At 38.2% G+C, this 22,800-nt stretch overlaps 1 long non-coding RNA gene across 2 annotated transcripts in view; it reads left to right on the top strand.

Moving 5' to 3' along the window:
• The window catches only part of LOC112669815 (uncharacterized), a 65,027-nt gene that overhangs the window by 22,758 nt on the left and 19,469 nt on the right, over window positions 1-22,800 (top strand). The window contains exon 3 of one of the 2 annotated variants that reach the window (XR_004817986.2): window positions 19,579-20,359. The exons of the other annotated variant lie outside the window; for it this stretch is intronic. This is a non-coding gene — a long non-coding RNA (uncharacterized LOC112669815). Of the gene's footprint in view, window positions 1-19,578; window positions 20,360-22,800 lie in introns of those variants that run through there. 2 annotated transcript variants of the gene reach the window in all.

Raw genomic sequence — 22,800 nt, 5'->3', positions numbered from 1 at the left:
ATTTCTGGGATCTCTATTCTATTCCATTGATCTATGTGTCTAGTTTTGTGCCAGTAATGCACTGTTTTGATTAGATCTTTGTAGTATATCTTGATATCTGAGATTGTGATACCTTAAGATTTGTCCTTCTTGTTCAAGATTATATATACATATACATATGTACATATAATATATATATAATGAAATATTACTCAGCCATAAGAAGAATGAAATCTTGCCATTTGCAATAACATGGGTGGATCTAGATGGTATAACGCTAAGTGAAATAAGTCAGAGAAAGACAAATAGCATATGATTTCACTTATATATGGAATTTACAAAACAAAACAAACAAAAAAAGAGAGAAAACAAAAAACAGACTCTTTTTTTTTAATATTTTTTTTCAATTTTTTTTTTTTAAATATTTTTTTTCAATTTTTTTTTTTTATTTATGATAGTCACAGAGAGAGAGAGAGAGAGGCAGAGACACAGGCAGAGGGAGAAGCAGGCTCCATGCACCGGGAGCCCGATGTGGGATTCGATCCCGGGTCTCCAGGATCGCGCCCTGGGCCAAAGGCAGGCGCCGAACCGCTGCGCCACCCAGGGATCCCAAAAAACAGACTCTTAACTATAAAGTACAAACTGGTGGTTGCCCAGAGAGGAGGTAGTGGGGGGATGGGTGCAATAGATGAAGCGGATCAAGAGTATACTTACCATGATGAGCACTGAGTAATATATGGAATTGTTGAATCAGTATATTGTACACCTGAAACTAATATAATACAATATGTTAACTATATATTAACTAGGAAAATAAATAATACAAGCACTAAAATGGAAAAAAGATAATTCAGGTTGAGGTATGCTGAAATCATGATTCAAAAGTACTTTGCAGGTGGATATCCAAGGAAATATGTAGAAGGAACTCAATAAAAAGATCTGGGATCGTTATATATATTTTGGAGATTCCTTGGTAAATCATCCTTTAATAAATCATATTTTTAGGTAAGAGGCATCTAGAGTGAACAGAGAAGCATATATTGGATCTCAAATAAGGAAAATTTATTTGAAAAGCAGTCAAAGGAGGAGGCATCTATAGAGAAGTCTGGAGTGCTATAATCAGGGAAGTAGGAAGGAAATTAGGAGAGAGAAGAATTTAAAAAATTCAGATCCAGTGTAACTGACAGAATTGGTGATCAATGAGTATTAAGTTCAGCTGACTCAGTAACAAAAAGAGTGACAGAAAAGGACCATAAAGACCAAGAAATGAAGTCAGATATGAATTCAGGAATGTCTGTTTAGCACATTGGTGATCATTGGTATCTTTTTGGTCAGTTTTTTAAGCTTGTGGTCCAAATGGAAAAAGATTTCAATTGGTTAAACATCCAAAGGATTGTGGGGAAATTTTAATATAAAACACAATGAATAATCTTTTTAGACATTTTTTAAAACCTTGTGCTTTTCTTACTCCTGAACTCTTCTAATAAACTCATTGGTAAAATATCCAGGGTTTATTTGATAATTCATGATAATAAGAATTTTATAGTTTTTACATTTCTCGCATGACTATTTCATAAGTAGATTAGTGGAATGTGAAATAAGCTCCTAATGCAAGTCTACTGTGATGGATCCAGGTAGGTGTGCCTTATCAGACACTGAGCATGGACGGCCATTTTGAAGTCATTCTTGAATTTACTTCTTAAAATAACAATTTAATAAAAATATTAAATAAGATAATATTTTTTGAGGACTTACTTTTTGCTAGGCACCATAGCCGTATTTGATATAGGTCCTTTCATTTAAGTCTCACATCACTTAGCCAGTGAGCACTAATACCATTCTTGTATTAGAAATGATGAAAGGTAGGTACAGAAAGGTAATCTGCCCACCATGTGTTATGTGGCAAGTGTAATAAATGCATGAATAACAGCTGTGTTCCATGGGTGGCCCCATGTTTGGAAGTGGGTAAGGAGCAGGCCTAAGTGAAACAGTCAAGCACCACCTCTAAGATCCTCTTACTTTTATCTCTTTTTTCAGTCCTGCCCAATATATAACACTTTAGAACTTTCTTCATGAAAAATAGGAATTGGCAATAGACAATAGCATTTACAACTTTCCTAAGAGTTCTAAATGAAGTTAGAATCAGTAAATTCTAATAGTAAATTTTGCTTGCCTTCTATTTCTTTTCTCTTCTGACCAGAAAACCTCAACTTTCCTTTGGGGAGCCATTCTTCCCATTTCTTTGTGTCAGCTGTTAGCTGGGGTACAAATACTGACTAGGGCAGAATATGTCCCTCAGATTTATCTGATTCAATCTCCAATCTCCCTTAGTCACATTAAGTATTTAATATTTCCCAAATTGTTCTAATCATAGTGAATCTATATTTTTGTGCTATAGCAACTGGGAATAGATGCTCTTACTCTGTTAGAGCAGACACAACCTAAACCAAACCTTATCCCAATTAGCATTATTTTTAGCCTTAAGTTTTTTAATTACCTAAGCCAATAATTTTTTTTCAGTTTGAGTTTATTTTCTTGCAATTAATGAAATGGTGAATAAATATTTTATGTCTCCCTTTTATATATATATATATATATCATATAGCACTACAGTGAAGTTCTTGAAATTCCAACAGCATGTATTTGGGAAATTTAGCAGGAACTTTTTTATTAGGTCTTTTTTAAGGGAGAAATTAGTTGAAAGAATAAACTTCTCTGGAGTTCAAGTTTAGGTATATATTAAATTATGGTGTGTGTCATATCAGACTTTGGTTATATTCTGACCAAATTACCTACCAGTATGTCAGTGCATGGGATTGATGATGCCATGTCAGGGGTTTGCTTTACCATGCTCAAGGGTATATTTCATAGTTTTGCCCATTTTGAAAAGAAACATATTATTTGTCAGACAGCAACTAAATAAAAGAATTAAGAAGAATCTCTATTTATTGTGCCAAAGAACTATAAAAGTAATCATTGCTAGAGGAATAGACAAGTGATATTTCAAGATTTGACCTTTGGCAATCATGCTTAATTACAACTTAGTGGCCCATAGTCCATCGGTGGAATTGTTCCAGAAACCAGACATAATCTTGAACTTTTCTTGTGAAGGACCAGATAATAAATATATGAAGCTTTGTGGGCCTTACAGCCTCTATTGTCACTATACAACTGTACCTGGTGGCATGAATGCAGCCATAGACAATATAGAAATACCAATATGTAAGTGATAAGCAAAGAAAATATGTAAATATAGACGGTATGAAAATGAGTGTGCATGGCTGTGTTCCATAAAAGCCTTATTTATAGACACTGGAAACTTAATTTCATGTATTTCTCACATTTCATGAAATGCTATTTTTCTTTTTTTAACCACTTAAAAACAGAAAATATTAGCTCACACACAAAAACAGTTTGGCCTACAGACTATATCTTATTTATTTGTTTGTTTTTAATTTCAGTACAAGACAATAAGAAAAAAGTACAAATTGATGGACTTTATAAATTAGAAGGAATACTGAGTGTTGTTGTTAGACAAATAATAACAGAATCAGCCTACATGACAGATACCAAGAATTCTCAGTGGTTTTTCAATGTTTTAGAACTGTGGCACAGAAGAGATTTAACTTAAATATTGAAAGATGTACTGAAAAATGGACAAAAATAGAGAAAATGTCAAGAGTATGTGAATTATTATTTTGAGTTAGACATTTGAGAAAGGCACTATGAATGTTTTTCTTATGTGAGTTCAAAAATAAAATATTCTTTTGATAGAGGTTTGGTCAAGTGGCAAGAGAATATTTTATTGGTGACAGCTACTTCTGTTCTGATATTAAGAAAATATGGATTAGTGGCACGTTTTGAAAACTATAATCTGCCTTAAATAGGATCACTGGGAATAGTCTTAACAGCAGAATTTCCCAAATGGTCTTTCTTCTCCCAGTTTTCAGGGATAGAGAAAGGGCTGTATTATAAACTTTAACTTCTAAAGCAAAATCCAGTGTTAAACAAGGAAAGAATTCAAATTTCAAAAGCTGTGCTGGTTAAAAAAAGGAACACAAGGAAACAAACCGCTTTTAAAACTGACAAACAAGCATCTTCTCTTGTTAAATTTACCTTTCGATTTAAAAACAGAAAATGCCAGGCAAAGCCCAACTGAACATCCAATCAAAGAAGTTATTGTCTCAGAAGCTGGGAAGCTCACATTCTTGAAATTCTTCTCTAGATACACAAGACCCTTGAGACATCATTTTGCTGCCTCCTAACTATCATGTATTTGAAATCAAACCCGGAGATATCTTTCCAGCACACCCCTAGAATATTTATATGTAACCAGATAATATTCCCAGATTTATGTGCTGTACAATCATACAGATATGATTGGGAATAGATTTTTATTCACACTAATATTTGAAATGAGCAGAAATGAACCTCCGGATTTTCTTTATTTTTTAAATTTTTAAGTATTGATTCATGAGAGACACAGAGAGGGAGAGAGACATAGGCAGAGAGAGAAGCAGGCTCCCTGCGCGGGACCAATCCCAGGACCCCGGGATCATGCCCAATGCTCAACCACTGAGCCACCCAGGCATCCCAAATCTCCAGATTTTCTAAGCCCAGAAATTGCCTACAGTCTCCAAAAAGAAGAAATCAAGAACAATATGATTTATTGTTTACTTTAGGAGAGGATTGAAAAATTCTGTAGATACTAAAAGGCAAGCACATTATAAAGGGTCATATCTTAAAAAAAAATGTTCAAGTGAAAAAGTGAAAAACAATTGGTTTATAGAATGACATTCACATATAAGGTATCTGTGGAATATATTCAAAGGCAATTTCATTATGCAGCTAATAGATGTATAGCTCAGGGATATATAATTTCCTGGAGGTCCTCAGCTCATTGATAAGCACAGATTATAAAGATGTCAAATTATGTAAAAAAATAGAAGATGGTAATGATCAGCCAAATAAATGGTATTACAAAAGGGCAAATAGAAATTTGGAGGACAGAATCAATGTGGGTTTGTAGTTAAATAAGACATTGCGAAGCAATGTATGCAGGCAGTCCGGCTGGGTGAGTGGGGTGTACAGTGCATTGGAGGGAAATGAAAAGCCTTTCCAGGCAAGCACAAAGCTGGGAAGCAAGACCTGACAGGGGGTCTGAGATGTTATGTTGAACGGGCAGTCTTCTGGAGCACAAGCACACCTCCACTTCATTTTGCATTCCCAGGTGCCTTTACACTTCTAGAGGGCGATATTTTTCTCTGCCTGAGCTGTGTCTTGAGCTATGAGATGATGAAGCTACTATGGAATTCTACAGAATCTTAAGTCACCAGTCAGAATCTTGATTTAGAAATTAGAATGTCCAGATGTGTTTAATATGCACAACTCCAGACTTGATTTAAAGTTAACTTTTCCCACCTCCCCCAGTGGGGACTGCTGCAGACAGGAAGTCAAGAGAGTATGTGTGTAGTCGGATGGGCTTCATCACCTCCATCTCTCCCTCCATCATCAAGGTTGGGTAGGAGGAGGCGGGTCTCACCTGACTCTCGTGGTTGCAAGATGGTTCTGTGCTCTCTGGGTCTGGCAGGTGTTTCAAGCTGCCTCTTCCCTTGGAAGCATCTACCTGGGTTATTTGAAGGCTCGCATAGGAAACTGGTGACTCTCCTGCACAGACGCAAGCCACCACTTCCACCACTTTCACCCGGTCGCTGTCTATTCTCATAGACTTCCTCAGTTTGGTCTCGTCACTCCAGTCGTTCATGGTGCAGGGACACTCATTTCTAGGGAGTCCCCAGTAACTCAGAGGTTTCAAGGAAATAAATCTCATCGTGAGCCTCTGTCTCCCTGGCACAGTTTTCTACAGCCCAAAAAGGGGCCTCAGGAAGTCTTAGGTCTATGTGATGCCTCCACACTTAAGTAAATTACGTATTTGGAATGTGTCCTGATATCTGACATTTTTTTTTTTTTAAGATTTATTTTAGAGAGAGTGAGAGACAATGGTGGGGAGAGGGGCAGAGGAAGAGGGAGCCCAAGCCAACTCCCTGCTGAGCCCAGAGCCTGAGGCAAGACTTAGTCTCAGGACCCTGAGATCCTGACCTGAGCAGAAAACCAAGAGGCAGAGGTTTAACTCAGGAGCCCCTCTGACATATTTAAAAGCACATCTTATTTTAAATGACATTGGTTTTAGATTCCAGTGCTGCATCTACACCTCTGAAAGTGGGAAAAGCAATTCTTGCAAGTTGCCTGCGTTCATCATAGTGATTTTTTTAATGGATTTTATTTATTTATTCATGAGAGACATACAGAGAGAGAGAGAGAGAGAGAGGGAGAGAGAAGCAGGCTCCATGCAGGGAGCCCTATGTGGAACTCGATCCTGGGTCTCCAAGATCACACCTGGGCTGAAGGCAGGTGCTAAACCATTGAGCCACCCAGGCTGCCCCATCATAGTGATCTGAATAGGTCTATGCTTGTGCGTTGAGATCTCACACACACACACACACACACACTCACACACAAATCCCGAAGGAACACTGTTAGGGACTTTGCCTATTGATTCAACCCTAATAAGAAAAAAGTTCTCAAGGTTTTTTTGTGCTATGGACTCTGTAGTATGGTGAAGCGTATAGAACCCTCTCAAAAAAAAAAAAAAAAAAAAGTTTTTACATACCCAAAATAAAATACAATGGAATCCAGAGGAATTGGTAATTTTGTAAAATTGATTAATTTTACTGAAATCAGTTATCAAATGATTAAAAAGTGATACAATAAGGTATATGCTTCTTTTTTTACATAATATGAACTAGTGGCAGGTGCAAGAGTATTATAGTTTTCAAATAGTGGTGGGTATAAACCATGTTTCTTAAGATTTCTACAGCTGAAATGTGGTATTTGTGATTTCTGCTGGTGACACAGTCAGAGGTATTTTGAATATGGCTCTAACCTGTCTCATCAATTCCTAGTTAAGGAAGGCACTAAATTTCAGTTAAAGAATAGGGAAAATGAAGGTTTCTGAAGGCCATCCCGATCAAAAGCAATCTGTTTGCATATTGTCACTGCCCGTTTCAGTGAAACACGGCCAGTTGCCCTATGGAGGTGGTTTAGTCCATGGAGTTCAATGAAAGATTTACCCTTTTCTTGAATCACTTCTCCTATTCATTCCACCCCACCCCTGCTTCTTCTCTGGGGGATGGTCACAGGCTGTTTACACTGCTCAGCTGGGCCTGGCTTCCTCCACCAGCGAGGCATGGTCCCTGGCCACTCAAAAATATTGCCATTTCACAGGAGTTTACTTTTTCTTAGAATTTTCCCACACATTGGGGCATCATCCACACTGTTGAAGCAGCAGGAAGGGACTGTCAGGATCAACAGTTTTCCTTTTGCTTAATAAGATGATGATGGCATCACAAATAAAACGCCTCCCTTCCCTCTGGAAGTGCTGGCTTCCTGATGGGATTTCTACTTTGCCTCTTCAGCAGTGTGAAATGACCCAGGGAAAGACTTAATAAGTAGATGTCAGCCCCAGAGTAAGCAGGAAAAAAATGATAAATGGACCACTGGACAACCCTATCACGACACAGTTTGGCCATGCACTTTGCATTCGATTCTATGGTTTTTCCGTGTTAAATACGGTCAGGGATTCCCACGTAGTTTCAGCCTGAAGCTATTACCCCTCGTAATTGAGACTGAGGAAAGGTCGTGGTATTTTTACAGCTTAGCTGTGACATGCAATATATCACTTTGCTTCTGTCAAAGAAAATATTATACACTTCATTGGCAAAAGGTTTAATCCTGAGTTTTTCCAGTCCACGCCGTGTGCAACGTATCTGCTTGGGTTTACCAATAAATTTCACATTTAAAAATGTTCTAGAAAATTGCCTGGCGCTAGAATAAGATCATTCAGGTATAAAGCAAATGTTTCAGGATCATTAGGAAATTAATTATATAAAGTGATTGACACGTCGCTACAGGAGCAGGAGTGTTACCTACACGTTCGCTTGTTTGAACACAACTCCGCAGATCCTTTGTGAAAAACTGCTTGATTTTTACTAAAATAGGAAAAGTCACTTAGAATGAAAACCAACTGTTTAGGAAATTGCGCTTTTGGGGGGATTTCACCTCTATGGTGGTTATTTTCTTTCCTTTAGTTATGCTTAAAGTATTGATAATTGGTGAACTTTTAGGTAAGAGCTGGTACCCCAGCTATCAGTGCTGGGGAACTTTTTTTTTTTTAATTAGCAAAATGTTTTAGTTTTTTCTTTTTTTTGGAACAATGAAGAAAATCTGCAGTAAAGCTAGGTTTTTATGATTAAAAAATGACAGATATTAAAACCCAAGAAATCTGTTCAAAGAGGGATTAAAAGGAAAATTCACTTCGTAAAATTCTATATGTTAATCTAACCATATAGAAAAACAGAAAATAATGACCTTAACCTGTAACTTAAGAATCTTTTCCAAATCTTTCCAAATGACAAGAAAAATGACAAGAGAAATAAGGATCGAAGTAAAAATGAATGTATTTTACAAAAGGGAAATACTGGGTCTAATAAATCCTATAATTATTTATTTATTTGTCCAAATTTGGAGAAATACCTTAAATTTTCACTTGGACAAATACCTTAAATTTTCATTAAAAAAAAATCAGTTAGAAGTTAAAAAAATAATGTATATAGCCAGACATAGAATGTGAAACAGGAGCATCTAGGACCTGTTACAACAGTGACCTTGGCTAGGCTGCTGGCTGTGTTCTCCTAGAATCAATTCTAGACAAACTACAGAAGCACATGGAAGGTATGCATAAGGGAAAGCAACAGAAATTGAGAAAAAAAAATGTTGAGAGTGAATATCACCAAGAAGCAGTGCTTATGTGGGGAGGGTCTTGATACTTTTGTGTCAGGGCATATGGCAGAGAGAATAGGTTGGAGGAAAGCTTCTCAGTTCTGCTTTGACTTTTGGATGCATTACCTTATCAGGAGGTTATCTGTCCCATTGCTCAGAGAGATGTTGGGTCAGTGTAGGCCCCTGGTGCTGTGGATTAGTAGGATTGTAGGGGGAGGAGGAGCGGTTGAGCATCTGCCTTGAACTTAGGTCATGATCCCGGGGTCCTGGGATCGAGTCCCACATTGGGTTCCCTGCTCAGCGGGGCGTCTGCTTCTCCCTCTGCTCCTGCCCCTCACTCTGTTCTCTTCCTCTTTCTCTCAAATAAATAAATTAATGTTTGGCTTGCTGCTGCCCCTGGACATTCCCTCTGTAGTTCTCTTCCTCTGAACCTCTAGGCCAGATTTATAAACTAAATAAGAGGCCTTTTCCCAAACTTTCTTTCTTCTTATTTAAAATAGTTTAAAACTGGACGTGCCTGGATGGCTTAGTCGATTAAGCATGGGCCTTCCACTCAGATCATGAACCTGGGTTCCTGAGATAGAGCCCCAGGTCAGGCTCCCTATTCTGTTTCTTGGTCTCCTTCTGCCCTTCCCCTGCACTCATGCTCACTTGCTTTCAATCTCTCTCTCTCTTAAATAAATAAATAAATAAATAAATAAATAAATAAATAGATAGATAAATAAATAAAATAGTTTAAAAGTGAATCTTGGATTAGAAAACTTACATACCAGGTAACGTAATTCTGTGGGGCTTGGGTCTCTCTGCCCTGGGACACATCCCCTCCCCTCTCTATATGTACAGTAGAAAGATAAAGGCCTACCTTGAGGGCTTATTCCAGTACAGATTACCAGAAGTAATAGCTGATACTCCCAGTGATTCAAATACCAAAATTCCTTGAAACCTCCAGTGAATGAGCGGATAAATAAATTGTGGTGGATCCGAACTATAGAGTATTATTAGGCACTAAAAAGAAATGAGCTATCAAGCCGTGAAAAGACACGGAGGAAACTTAAATGCCTATTACTAAGTGAAAGAAGCTGATCTGAAAAGCTACATACTATAGAATTCTGTGTATATGACACTCTTTAAAAGGTAAAGCTATAGAGTACTAAAAAAAAATAAAAATAAAAATAAAAATAAAAATAAAAATAAAAATAAAAATCGATGCTTGTTGGTGTTTGGGTGGAGAAGGGATGAATAAGCAGAGCCCAGAGGATTTTTAAGGCAGCAAAAATACTCTGTACGATTCTGTAATGGTGGATACATATTATTATTATACATTTGTCAAAACTCATAGAACGTATACCAGCAAGAGTGAACCCTAACATAAACTATGGATCTTGGTGATAATGATGAGGTTGACCAGTTGTAAAAAACGTACCTCTCCGGTTTGAGGTGTTGATAGAGGAAGGTTATACTTGCTTGACAACAGGCAATAGGTGGGATTTCTCTATACTTTTGATCCAATGTTGCTATGAACCTAAAACTGATCTAAAAATACAGCTTATTCATTAAAAAACTAAAATATGATATGTTTTAAAAGAATCACAAAGTTTTTAGTATATAAAATAGTCCTTCCTATTTGGTTCATGTCTTTGATTTCAACCTGTCAAAGGGTCCACCAAAAAAAAAAAAAAAGGATAGGAATGGTTCCTCTGCCCTATTCTGCTGGTACCCCCTCCTCCAGCAACATTTTATAGTGAAAGTTTGCAAACATACAGAAACTCTGAAAGGACTTCAGAATGAACACCCATACACCCACCAACTAAATCCTACAATTGGCATTTCACTATACTCATTTTTATTACACATATATTTATTTGGGCTTTCTTATTTTTAAAATGAATTTCAAACTAAGTTGCGGACTTACATGTCACTGTACACATGTCATTAGTATGCCTATTGTTAACTAGGATTTGATGCTTATTGATGGCTCTTTTTTCTTCTTTTCAGGAATATTTATATACAATAAAATGTACAAATAATAAATGATGATTTGATGACCTGAGCAAACCAACCTCCTATTAATAAGCAGAGCATGACTCTCATTCCAGAGAGTTCATAATGTTCCTTGCCAGTAAATCCTCTCCTCCATGTCCACCATTAATTAGTTTTGTCTATATGGAACTTTATATAAATGGAATCTTAGAATATGTACTTTATTGTGTCAGACTTCTTTCACTCAGCATACAGTTTTTGAGATTCATCCTGTTAACATTGTACATCGGTAGTTTTTTCTTTTTATTGCTGAGCAGCAACATGCTGTTGAAATATAACATGGTTTATTTATCAATCTTTCTATGGCTGGATGTATAAGTTGTGTACTTTTTTGAGTTGTTATGAATAAAGCTGCAATGAACAATTTTGTGCAAGTTTTTTGGGGGGACATATTTTTTTGAATCACTGAGTTATAGGCTTGGTATTTTCCCACTTTCTTAAGAAAGTAGGAGAGATTTCTCTAAAATTATAGCATTTTTATACTCCCCCCACAGTGTATGAAAGCTCCAGTAGCTGCACATCCTTCCCAGCATTCAACAGTATCTATCATTTGATTTAGCTATTTTAGTGGGTGTATAGTGGTGCGGAATTGTCCTGATGTTCAATGATATCCAGTGCTTATTTATGTATTAATTGTCCATTTACATATTATCCTTTGTGAGGCATATGTTTACATCTTCTCATTTCCTTATGGGTAGTTTGTCTTCTTATGATTGTCTTATAAAAGTTTTTTAATTTTGTTTTTGTGTTTTGTGTTTTAAAGTACTCAGGTTACCAGTCCTATGTCAGTTGCCAATATTTTCCCACTGTCTATAGCTTGTCTATGAGTTTACTTAAGGGCGTCTTTGGATGAATCACTGTTCCTTTTTTTGAAGTATAATCTATCAATTTTTTTAAAAAATGGATTTTACTTTCTGTTTTTTTAAAGCCTTTAATTATCTTCAAGCCACAAAAATACCTTATGCTTTCTCTCTCATTTTTTAAAAAGATTTACTTCTTTATTTTAAAGAGATAGAACATGAACAAGAAGGGCAGAGGAAGAGCAAGAATCTCAAGCAGATTCCTTGCTGATCACAGAGGCCAATGAGTTGCTTGATCCCATAACCCTGAGATCATAACCTGAGCTGAAACCAAGAGTCGGACTCTCAACTGACTGGGCCACCCAGGCACCCCTGACATTTTGTCTTGAAAGTTTCATGGTTTCAGAATTTATGTTTAGGTATAGGATCCATCTCAAATTAATGTTTGTAGTGAGTTAGAGGTTAAGATTTATTTTTTTTATTTGAATATCTAGATGTTCTGATATCATTCGTTGAAAACCTTTTCCTTTCTTTTCCCTCTTGAATTGTCTTGTCACCTTTGTTGAATATCAAACGATCGTAATGTATGAGTCTATTTCTGTCCTCTGTATTTATTTCACTGATTTAATTGTTGAGCATTTGCCAGTACCACACTATCTTTATTAGTGTATTCTTATAGTAAGTCTTGAAATGATACGGAATAAAAGACTTTTAAGCAAATCATTAGTCAAAAATATATATGGAAAATAATATGATGAAGGAGTCATGTTCATGTAATATAAATATTTCTTCCGATTTAAAACCCATTAAGTTTGCAAAAGGGGTTAACAAATAAAAAAAAAAAAACACATCACATCCACTTAACTAATACACACGAATGTGACCAAAATGATTGAGGTAGTACTTCACTATTCCAAAATGGCAATATTTTTAATGATTATATTCAATGTTGATAGAATATATACACAGCTCATTTGGGAAAAAACTCAATGTCATTTATCTGGATATAATATTGTGGTGTGTATATAAAACTTGCAAAAAAACAAAAAAAAATCTTGCCTTTTGATAAAAATATTATGTCTTTTGGACAACCCTGCAGTAAGGTGGAGAGTAATTCACAAACCCCAGCACTTAGAAGATTTTCCTAATTTTGGAAAAGAAGGAGCAATGTACCCATTCAAAATAGAGAAATAGAGTGCACCTGGGTGGCTCAGTGGTTGAGTATCTGCCTTTGGTTCAGGTCATGATCCTGGGATTCTGGGATCGAGTCCCATGTCAGGCTCCCCGGAGGAGCCTCCTTCTCCCTCTGCCTATGTCTCTGCCTCTCTCTGTGTCTCTCTAATGAAGAAATAAATAAAATATTTAAAATAAATGAGTAAATAAAATAGAGGAATGGTTACTTCAGAAGCTGTACATCAAATAATGCCAAATATCATTCTAACATTAAAAAAAATCAGGCTTTTGAGAAATATTCATAGGTATAGGGAAAGGCTCAATATGGGAAATGCAATCCTAACTTCCTAAAAATATTTGTACATGTGGGGCAAAAAAGAACTGGAAAGAAATATTTTAAGAATTTAACTGTTTTTTTTAATGGTTATTTAATATCCAGTACTTTGAGACAATAAGATTCAGGATGAATTTGATTATTTAGTTTATGATTTTCTGTCCTTGTATATCCTAACAATGGATACTTACTTTATAATTAAGCAATATAAAAATTCTTTAAAAAATTTGTTGGTTTAAGAAGTATAACAAAATGCTGGGAGAACACACATCCTCGTAATATCTCTGAAAAATAGAACAGGTCATTACTGATGAAGGAATTGGGTGCATTGGAAATGGATCCAGCCCTAAGAAAGCTATGTGAGGAAGATCCCAGTTAAGGACATGGGGTCTTGCCTCTTTGTCTGGGCTCTTCTACTCTTCAACACTGCATCTTTGGACAGTTCCCAAATAACCAGTCCATTCACCCAACCAGGATGGCCATATCAAATAACAGATGGTTAACAGTTCTTTAAAACTCCCTGCTATTCTGTTTGACCCCACAGAATAGCAGAAGTTAATGTTATCTTGTACCTACAAATTTGTTTCATCTTAATGTAATAATTTGACAGAATTTAGGACTTTGTGGCATGCAATCAGAACGCACACGTTTATTTAATCTCTATAGAAGCTGTTATGTAAGATCGTTGGGGGTTCATGAACGAAGTTGGCACTGGTGGAACCAGCAACAAGTAGAGCTGCTTCCAGAATGACCAGGTTGAGCCACTCCAGCAGCCCCTGGAGCTGCTTTCAGTATGCCATGCCTGTTCTAGAAGCATCAGCCCACCAGCTAAGGCTGAAAGTTTAGCAGCCTCTTGTTGCCCAGCATAATGTAGTATATGCCTTTGGAGAGTGTAAGAAACAACATTTAATTAAGTGTAAATTGTTTCAGCAGTAAGCGTTCATTTAGAATGCCCTATAACCAAAACAAACATTTCTTTTTCACCCTTGATCTGTTTGCACCCATTGACAGTGCTCTGGTCGATGACCCATATTTCGTCAAATTAGTGACCTGGGTGTATAATTGGGGGAATGGAAAATGCATAAATATAACAGAGACTTCCTTGGAATTGGGCTGGTTTATATCAGAGAGATGTTTTTGTGTTTTGAAAATCCAACCCGTATGCCTGTTTCATGAGCATAAGCATGTGCGTTGTAACTGTAAAAATAAGTAAGTGTCTTGGGGAAAAGCGCCTTGAGCAGTTTATGTGGGAAAGGTAAACAAAATCCAATTTGGCTAACCTCTTCTCACTCCATGGAAGGTACTTAAACCACAGTAAAACGAGACAGGAAAAACTGATTTGATTTTTTTTCTAATTCGAAAGAAGAAAACCAATTTGATCTTGGTTTTAGTGATCAGATGAAAATGAGAACATCATGAGCAACACACAGTATATAAAACTAGTGAGGTCTCATTTACAATTTGACAAACAACCTCGGGCAAAAACATTAGTTCTTTGTATTGTCTAATGCAGAACAGAGTATATTGGGCAACGTGTCCTTGAGTGACTGTGTTTGTCAAATCAGCTCATGCAACGTATCATGTATTGAACCCTATATTAACCCCCCGTGGCTCAAACAGTCAGGCCCCATTCACCATGTGGAGAACCTGGAGTTATCGCCTTCCTTGGAATGTTCACATGCTCACTTGGTGCTGAGATCTTGGCAAAATTAAAAGGAATGACCTTCAATACTGACATTCTTTTATATTTTCATCTTATTTTCACGCTGGGGTGGACTTGATCATTCCTCTTTCATCCCCTGCTAGAGCAAAGCTCTCCTGATTTTGCAGACAGAGTCTCTCTCCCACTTGGTCATACCATCTGTCTCCACATTACAGTTTACTCTGCATGAGTACCAGGTAGCAGACGCGGTTTTGCCCAATAGCAAGTACAGTGGAAAGTCTTTCACAGGCTCCCCACAATCTGTGAACATATGATCAGTCTAGGATAACACGTTGTACTAAAAATATACCAGAGAAATGTGCATGTGGTAATAAACAAGAAACCTGAATCGGGGGAGAAATGCGCCATGTGCCATGAGCTTCTGAAATATATGTTTCTCTGTGTACCAGAATGATGACGGTCTGTCAATGGGAGATGATGGGACCAACTAATGTTTGTTTCTTTATTGCAAGTGTTAATGTACATTTAACAGTGTGGGCATAGTGTGTTTGGCCTAAAACCTAAACTGTGAGTTAAATGAGTGGAAATCTAAAAGTATTTGTCAAGAGGTGGTTGGTTTGATAACTAGAAATCTGTAATTTCCACGTGAACTTCTTAAACTATGCATTGACATTGGCAGGATCATCTCAGTAGGTCTGAGAGCGCAAATGCAAAAGAAAGGATTGTGTCTCCTATGTTTTATGCTGCATCATCAACCTTTATTTATACCATCTTTTCCTATAGAACTTGACCATGTCCTTCAAACATTAGAGTACATATTATAGAGACTTTATGCAGAACGATTGTTTATGCAGAAAATATTTGTGCATATTTTTGATATGTCGTTTCGGGAACTGATTTTGCAAACTTGGCACTTGTAACTTGCTTTACTTCATGTGATATTCAATGTCTGCTTTTAGTCAATCAGCTAGGGTGACCATTATCTTATGCCATATCTCCTCCCTACCTCCTATTTCCAGTTCTGTTTGCTGAGGGAGGCTAGGATGAGAAGGTTGCTAGAAGTTTGCTGCTTTCTTCATTTGGTCAAACGACTGTGTTTGGGTTTGAACTGTATTATATCGACCTGGAGCCAAATTTTCTGGATCTGCGATTGGTGTAGCCATTTTGATTCTCGCATCAGTCATAAAAATTTTGAACCTCAGATGGTATCTGGTTCTCCAGGGACAAGAGAGCAGTGGGATGTAGTAGAGATGTAGTATACAGGTGTCAGAGGCTGGTGTTCACAAATCAGCCTTCTCTGCCATTGCTGTGTGGCTTCCAACCACCAATTTAAACCCTGTGTTTCACCTACAAAATTTATGAAGTCATGTTCATCCCATTGGGTTATTGTGCCTGAAAATGCTTGGTCCACAAACTACCTTACTTAAACCTTTATGATCAGTTGGCAAATAAGTCACATACCCTCGATTGTCCTCCAATACACTCTTTTAAGTATAGATCTAAGACAGCATGGTGGTTTCATAGTTCATATAACATGGTAGCCAACAGTGTGGCAGACACCTGACTAAATCTGGCCCCACTAGCTGGGTAATGAGAACAAGGCAGTGAATTTGAGCCTACCATGGAGATGAGAACTATATCTACCTTGTGCCTCGGAACTGTTGTGAGGATTAAACATCTATTAGAATAATATCTGATATGTAATATGTAATCCATAATCAGTATTATTATCACCATGTATCGATGCAGACTTAGAAATCCTACTTCCATAGGACTGGTCACTCTTTGTTTATTTGGGTCTCCCTCCAATATTACCCAGGCAAAATGAAGCAAGAACCACAAATCTTGGCTCTAGCTCCTTCTTTTTATTTTATTTTATTTTTTTAAAGGTTTTATTTATTTATTCATGAGAGACACAGAGAGAGAGAGAGAGCGGTAGAGACACAGGCAGAAAGAGAAGCAGGCTCCATCCAGAGAGCCTGATGTGGGACTCGATTCCGGGTCTCTGGATCGCACTCTGGGCCGAAGGTGGGGCTAAACCACTGAGCCACCCGGGCTGCCCTCCTTCTTTTTATTTTAAAAAGATTTTACTTATTTATTCATGAGAGACACAGAGAGAGAGGCAGAGACATAAGCAGAGGGAGAAGCTGGCTCCCTCTGGGGAGCCCGATGCAGGACTCAATCCCAGGACCCTGGGATCACACACTGAGCCAGAGTAGAGGCTCAACCACTGAGACACTCAGACATCCCTCTCTAGCTCTTTCTGATGCAGATTTTATCTTTCTTCTGTCTTCTCTACATGGTATTCAGACACCCATTCTATCACATTTCATTGTAAAGTATCAGTTGTCATATTTATCTTCTTCACTGGACAGTTAGCTATGCAATGACCAAAAAAAACCGCAAAACTATGTATTCTTTTAGAGCTCATAGTATTGGGCCCAGGTTTTGTTGGCAAATAAATAAGCAATAAATTCTGGCTTAATTAGTTATTATTGAATGGAAGAAAAACATTTATTCTTCGTATTTTCTCCTACAAAATTATATTCTTAATCTGTGATCAGTGGATGTGCCTGTGCACAGGAAATTTGTGAATCATCTCACACTGTATGAAAAATTAATTATGATTGTGAATTTTGCCAGAAAAGGGCTCTGTAGTTTCATCAACTTTCCAGGGCAGCTTGTGGCCCTAAATAGCTTGGGAACTATTAATATAGAATCTCCTTATATTTTTTCTATGAACATTATTTAAAAAAGTCATTAGTCTTTTAAAATGATAATAGCCCCAGATTAAATGTGCCTAATATCTAAGACTGGCCTCCTTCTATCTTTGATTCTTCAAATCTGTCCAATATCTGCTGCCTAAAGAAATGCAAACACTTTCTGTGAACATTACATATGCAATATATGCCCATGAGCCCACAGTATGGTTAACCAGATTCCTTTAACAACTTATTTGGTTCTTATGTCAGCATATAATCAGTCTTTTCAATTGAGAGATAATTAATCATTATTATATCTACAAAATTCAAATTACCTGTAACCTGTTATTTGTCTGACTGATGAAGCATAAATGTCATCTAAGGTCTTCCCTCTTCCCCACCTCACCTCTCAGGAGTGGTAAAGTAGCAAAAAAGTTTGACTGCTTCCTAGAATATGCAGTATTTTCATTATTTTCTATGTAAATGCATTTGACCTTTTATTGGCTATTTAAATCTATAAAATAATGAAAAACTTTTGGATTTTTTTTAAGAAAATGCTCAAATACAAGATTCCTATTAATTATATTGTATTAATTAGACTAAAGGCTGAGAAACAGACCCAAAAGACAATAGTTCAGCAAAATACAGGTTAAATTTGTGTCTCCTAAAAGCACAGAACATGAGAAGCTTTCCCTTTCCAGAAGTCATGCCCTTGACAGTAGGAAAGCTCTGACATCCTCAACATGTAGCTTCTAAGGGTGCTTTTTCATTCTTGTTGTCAGCCAGCAGCTAGAAAAGTGAAAAACAACTTCAGAGCAAGTATTTTCTAAGCAAGTGAGAGAAGTTGCACATTTTACTTCCGCTCATACTCCACTGATGAAAACTTAGTGACACGTCTATACCTAGCTACCAAAAAGCAGGAAGACATAGTATGCCTGAGTAGCTCTGCACCCAGATACACTATATTATCCTAAAAGAGCAGAAAAGATTTTGGGTGAGATGTAACAACCTCTGTTGGCTATGCAGAATTGGGATTTAGACACACACATCAAAATTGGGCAAAACCAACTACTTTTGGGACTTGATAAATGGATTCTTTGTTTCTCTTCCTTCTGGAGGCATTCAGTAATCTCGAGTACTGTAAATTCAAAATAGCCTCATTGTCTGAGAAGAATGTGAAAGCCACTTAAAGAAATTAACAGAACATGGGTTTGGGTTTCAGCAGAATAGACAAAAGAGAATGATCAGGACCCAGAGATAAGTCAGTCCCATTCGGACAATTAGGTGATCATGGAAGATACAGGCACAAGGTAGTAGAGAGGGTAAGAGAGGGCTCTGATAGAGAACAGTAGGAATTACAGGCATGAAGCCCAGAGCTGAGGTTCACATCGTGATAGCTCCTACGAAATCTGGGAAGGGCAGGCAGGGAACTGGAGCTGACAACCAGGGCAACAGGCTGAAACCTACCTCTGGAAAATAATGCTTGGCTGTCAGAACCCTGACACATGACTGCCCAGAGTCAATTTACTGCAATCAGGATGAAAAGAAAGACTTAGATCACCTACAAAGGAGATGAACGCAGCATGGCCCTGCTAACTATGTAGGTTCTTGTTAGCTTTTATTCTTAGGGGCTTAATAAAGTCCCACAGGCTAAGGTGAGTTAAACCTGCAAGTGTCATTGAAATAAGCCCAGCTGCAGATTTAAGGAACGATAAGGGGCCAAGAAGCTAACCCATCTCAGCTTCTTAAATAAAACTCCAATCTCTGGGTTATTTTGAAGACTGGATTGTTGTTTTTCAGACAGGTAGGCAAAGGGTATAAATGAAGAAAAGAATCAATTAAAAAACATTTCTGAGCAACAAATGGTACTAAAGCAACTGGACATTCACGTGAAAAAAAAAAAGTGATTCTAGACACAGACCTTATATCCTTTACAAAAATTAACTCGAAGTGGATCATAGACCCAAATTTTAAAAGTAAAACTATAAACCTCCTAGAAAATAACATGGGAGAACACAGATAACCTTGGGCATGGTGATTATTTTGTAGATACAACAAAGACGCAGTCCATGAAAGAAATAATCGATAAACCAGACTTCATTGAGATGAAAAACTCTGCACTGTGAAAGATAATCTCAAGACAATGAGAAGACAAGCCACAGACTTGGACAAAATATTTGCAAAAGGCCTATCTGATTGAAGGACTGTTGTTCAAAATATACAAAGAACTCTTAACACTCAACAAGAAAATTTAAAACCTGATTAAAAATTGGACCAAAGACCTTAGCAGACACTTCACTTCACCAAACAAGATATACAGATGGTAAGTAAGCATATGAAAAGATGTTCTGCATCAAATGTCATCAGGGCAATAAAAATTAAAACAACAATGAGATACCCCTACCGACCCATTGGAATGATCAAAATTCAAAACACTGACAATACCAAATGCTATTGCGGGTGTGGAAAATGAGACTCATTCATTGCTGATGGGAACGCAAAATGGAAAAACCACTTTGGAAGATAGTTGGTCAGTTTCTTACAAAGCTAAGCATACTTCTACCAAATGATTCAGCAGTTATGCCCGTTGGTGTTTACCCAAATGGACTGAAAGCCCATGTCCACACAAAAACCTGCATATGAATGTTTATAGCAGCTTTTTCATAACTGACAAATCTTGGAAGCAGCCACGCTGTCCTTCCATTGATAAGCAGGTAAATAAAACAGTGGTACGTGCGCATAATGGGATGTTATTCAGTGCTAAGAAAAAGGAGAAAAAAAATGAGTGGGAAATATCAGAAAGGGAGATGGAACATGAGAGACTCCTAACTCTGGGAAATGAACTAGGGGTGGGGGAAGGGGAGGTGGGCGGGGGGTGGGGTGGGGGTGACTGGGTGACGGGCACTGAGGGGGGCACTTGATGGGATGACCACTGGATGTTATTCTGTATGTTGGCAAATTGAACACCAATAAAAAATAAATTAAAAGAAAAAGAAAAAAAAATGAGCCATCAAGCCACGAAAATACATGGAGAAATTACAGGCCTTTTACTAAGTGAAAGAGGCCAACCCGAAAAGGTTACATTCTCTATGATTCCACTTACATGTCTTTCTAGAAGAGGTAAAACTTTAGAGACAGTAAACTGATAAGTCATTGCTCAGGGTTGGAGGAAAGAAGAGATGAATAGAGAGAGCACAGAGGACTTTTAGGGATGTAAAAATACCCCGTATGATACCATAATGGCAGACAAACATCATTATATATTTATCCAAACCCATATAATGTACAAAACCAATAATGAACAGTAATAAAAAGTATGGCCACTGGGTGATTATATTATATCACTGTAGGTGCACTGGTCATACCATATTTTACACTTTGGTGAGCAAGTGGATGGGAGAGGTTATGCAAGTGTGGGGACAGGGGGCATGGGGAATCTCTGTTCCTTCTCAGTTTTGGTGTGGACCAAATATGACAGTACGTGTGGAGGGTAGAGCAATGGGTACAAAGTTTCAGTTTGGGAAGATAAAAAAGTTCTGGACACAGATGGCAGTAATGGTTGCACGACGATGTGCATACATTTAATGCTGCAGAACCGCACCTTAAAGAAATAGAATGGCAAATTTTGTGGTACATCTATTTGATCAAAGTAAAAACAATTTTTTAAAAATTTAACAAAGACGTAAGCAATCACGGCGCGTGTCTTACATATTTGTGTCTGTCAATTGTTACAGTCAGTGAGCGAAAAGAATGCAGCTTTGGGAAACTTGTTGATGATGAACGTACATATTTTGCCAGTGTACTCGTGTCTGAGACCAATTCTTGGCTCTTGAAATTTTCACTGTGGAAATTAAAACAGGTAAAATGATAACAGCAATCAAATAATATAGAGAAAAAAAAACCCAACCCTGTGAGATTGGGATGCTCAGGAGAGTGGCAGGGACCCCTGTTCAGGGCACATGCTTCAGGAGAGGATCTGCTCTGTACAGGCTGTGAGCAAAGGTAGGAACTGGCCACCCTTGATCCACCTGCTGCCTCCTACCTTTTGGTCAGAAAAATGATGTATAGCCATCTCCCTACGCTCTGGCTACCAGAGCGAGCGCGGAGATGCTTGTTTGTGTAATTATAAATGCTAGAGACTACAGACGAAGAGACACAGGCAAAAGGAAGCACATCGGGTCGCCCTTCCCCTTCTCTGTTCATACCTTTGCTAGGCAGCCTTTACAACGGCTCCTGATGACTGACCCCCCCACCCCGCACCCCAGTTCTCACATCCTTGTGTAATTTCTCTCCCCTTGAGCAGGAGCTGGACCTATGACTTGCTCCAAATAGATAAAATATGGGAGCACCTGGGTGGCTCAGTGGTTGAGCATCTGCCTTTGGCTCAGGTCGTGATTGGGGTCTTGGGATCGAGTCCCACATCAGGCTCCCCACAGGGAGAGCCTGCTTCTCCCTCTGTCTACATCTCTGCCTATCTCTCTCTCTCTCTCTCTCTGTTTCATGAATCAATCAATCAATCAATCAATCAATCGATAAATCAAGCAAGCAAGCAAAAGTGCGGAGATGGAACTTCAAGGTTAAGCCACAGAAAGAACGTGACTTCAGTCCTAAGCTCCCTATCTCACTCTCTTGCTACCTCGTGATGGAGGAAGCAGCTGCCCAGCCATGAGCTGCGCTATGGAGAGGGCCACGTGTGTGGCAGGGAGCCAGTGTCTACCACCAGCCAAATGCCAGTAAGGAAGTGAGGCTGCCAGTAGCAGAAGATTGAGCTTGGAAACGGATGCTCCCGGCAGCCCTGCTGATGCCTACACAAGCACCAAACTAAACCACACCTGTGTCCCTACCCCCCAGAAATTGTGAGAAAAGAAGCATTCGCTGTGTAAAGCCACTAGGACTTGGGAAGTTTTCCTTCACAGCAGTGGATTACTCCTGCACCCCCAGACAGTGGATATCAGTAATTCTCAAGCAGGGTAGGGTGAGGAACGCTCTGCTTACCAAAAAGGTGCTAAAGCAAAGATGGCTGGGGTCCCACCCACATCCACCACCGTCTCCTCTAGGGTAGGATCGTTGCTGGAAGCGGCCGCCAAGCCAGAGACTACATTTTCCAGCACCACCTCCACCCTTCCACACATATGTGGGGCCATGTGACTCGTTCTCACCCTGGGACATGCGTGGGAATGGTAGGTGTGGCCCTTCTAGGCCTCGAGGTGGACACAGATGTGTGTGTGGACCGTCTCGCTGCATGTGCCCAGCTGAATTCCCAAAGGAGTC

The sequence above is a fragment of the Canis lupus genome, chromosome 25, assembly GCF_003254725.2.
Source record: "Canis lupus dingo isolate Sandy chromosome 25, ASM325472v2, whole genome shotgun sequence".
NCBI classification, from domain to species: Eukaryota; Metazoa; Chordata; class Mammalia; order Carnivora; family Canidae; genus Canis; species Canis lupus.
Note: the sequence above shows the minus strand (reverse complement) of the source record. Positions and strands in the feature narration are given on the sequence as shown.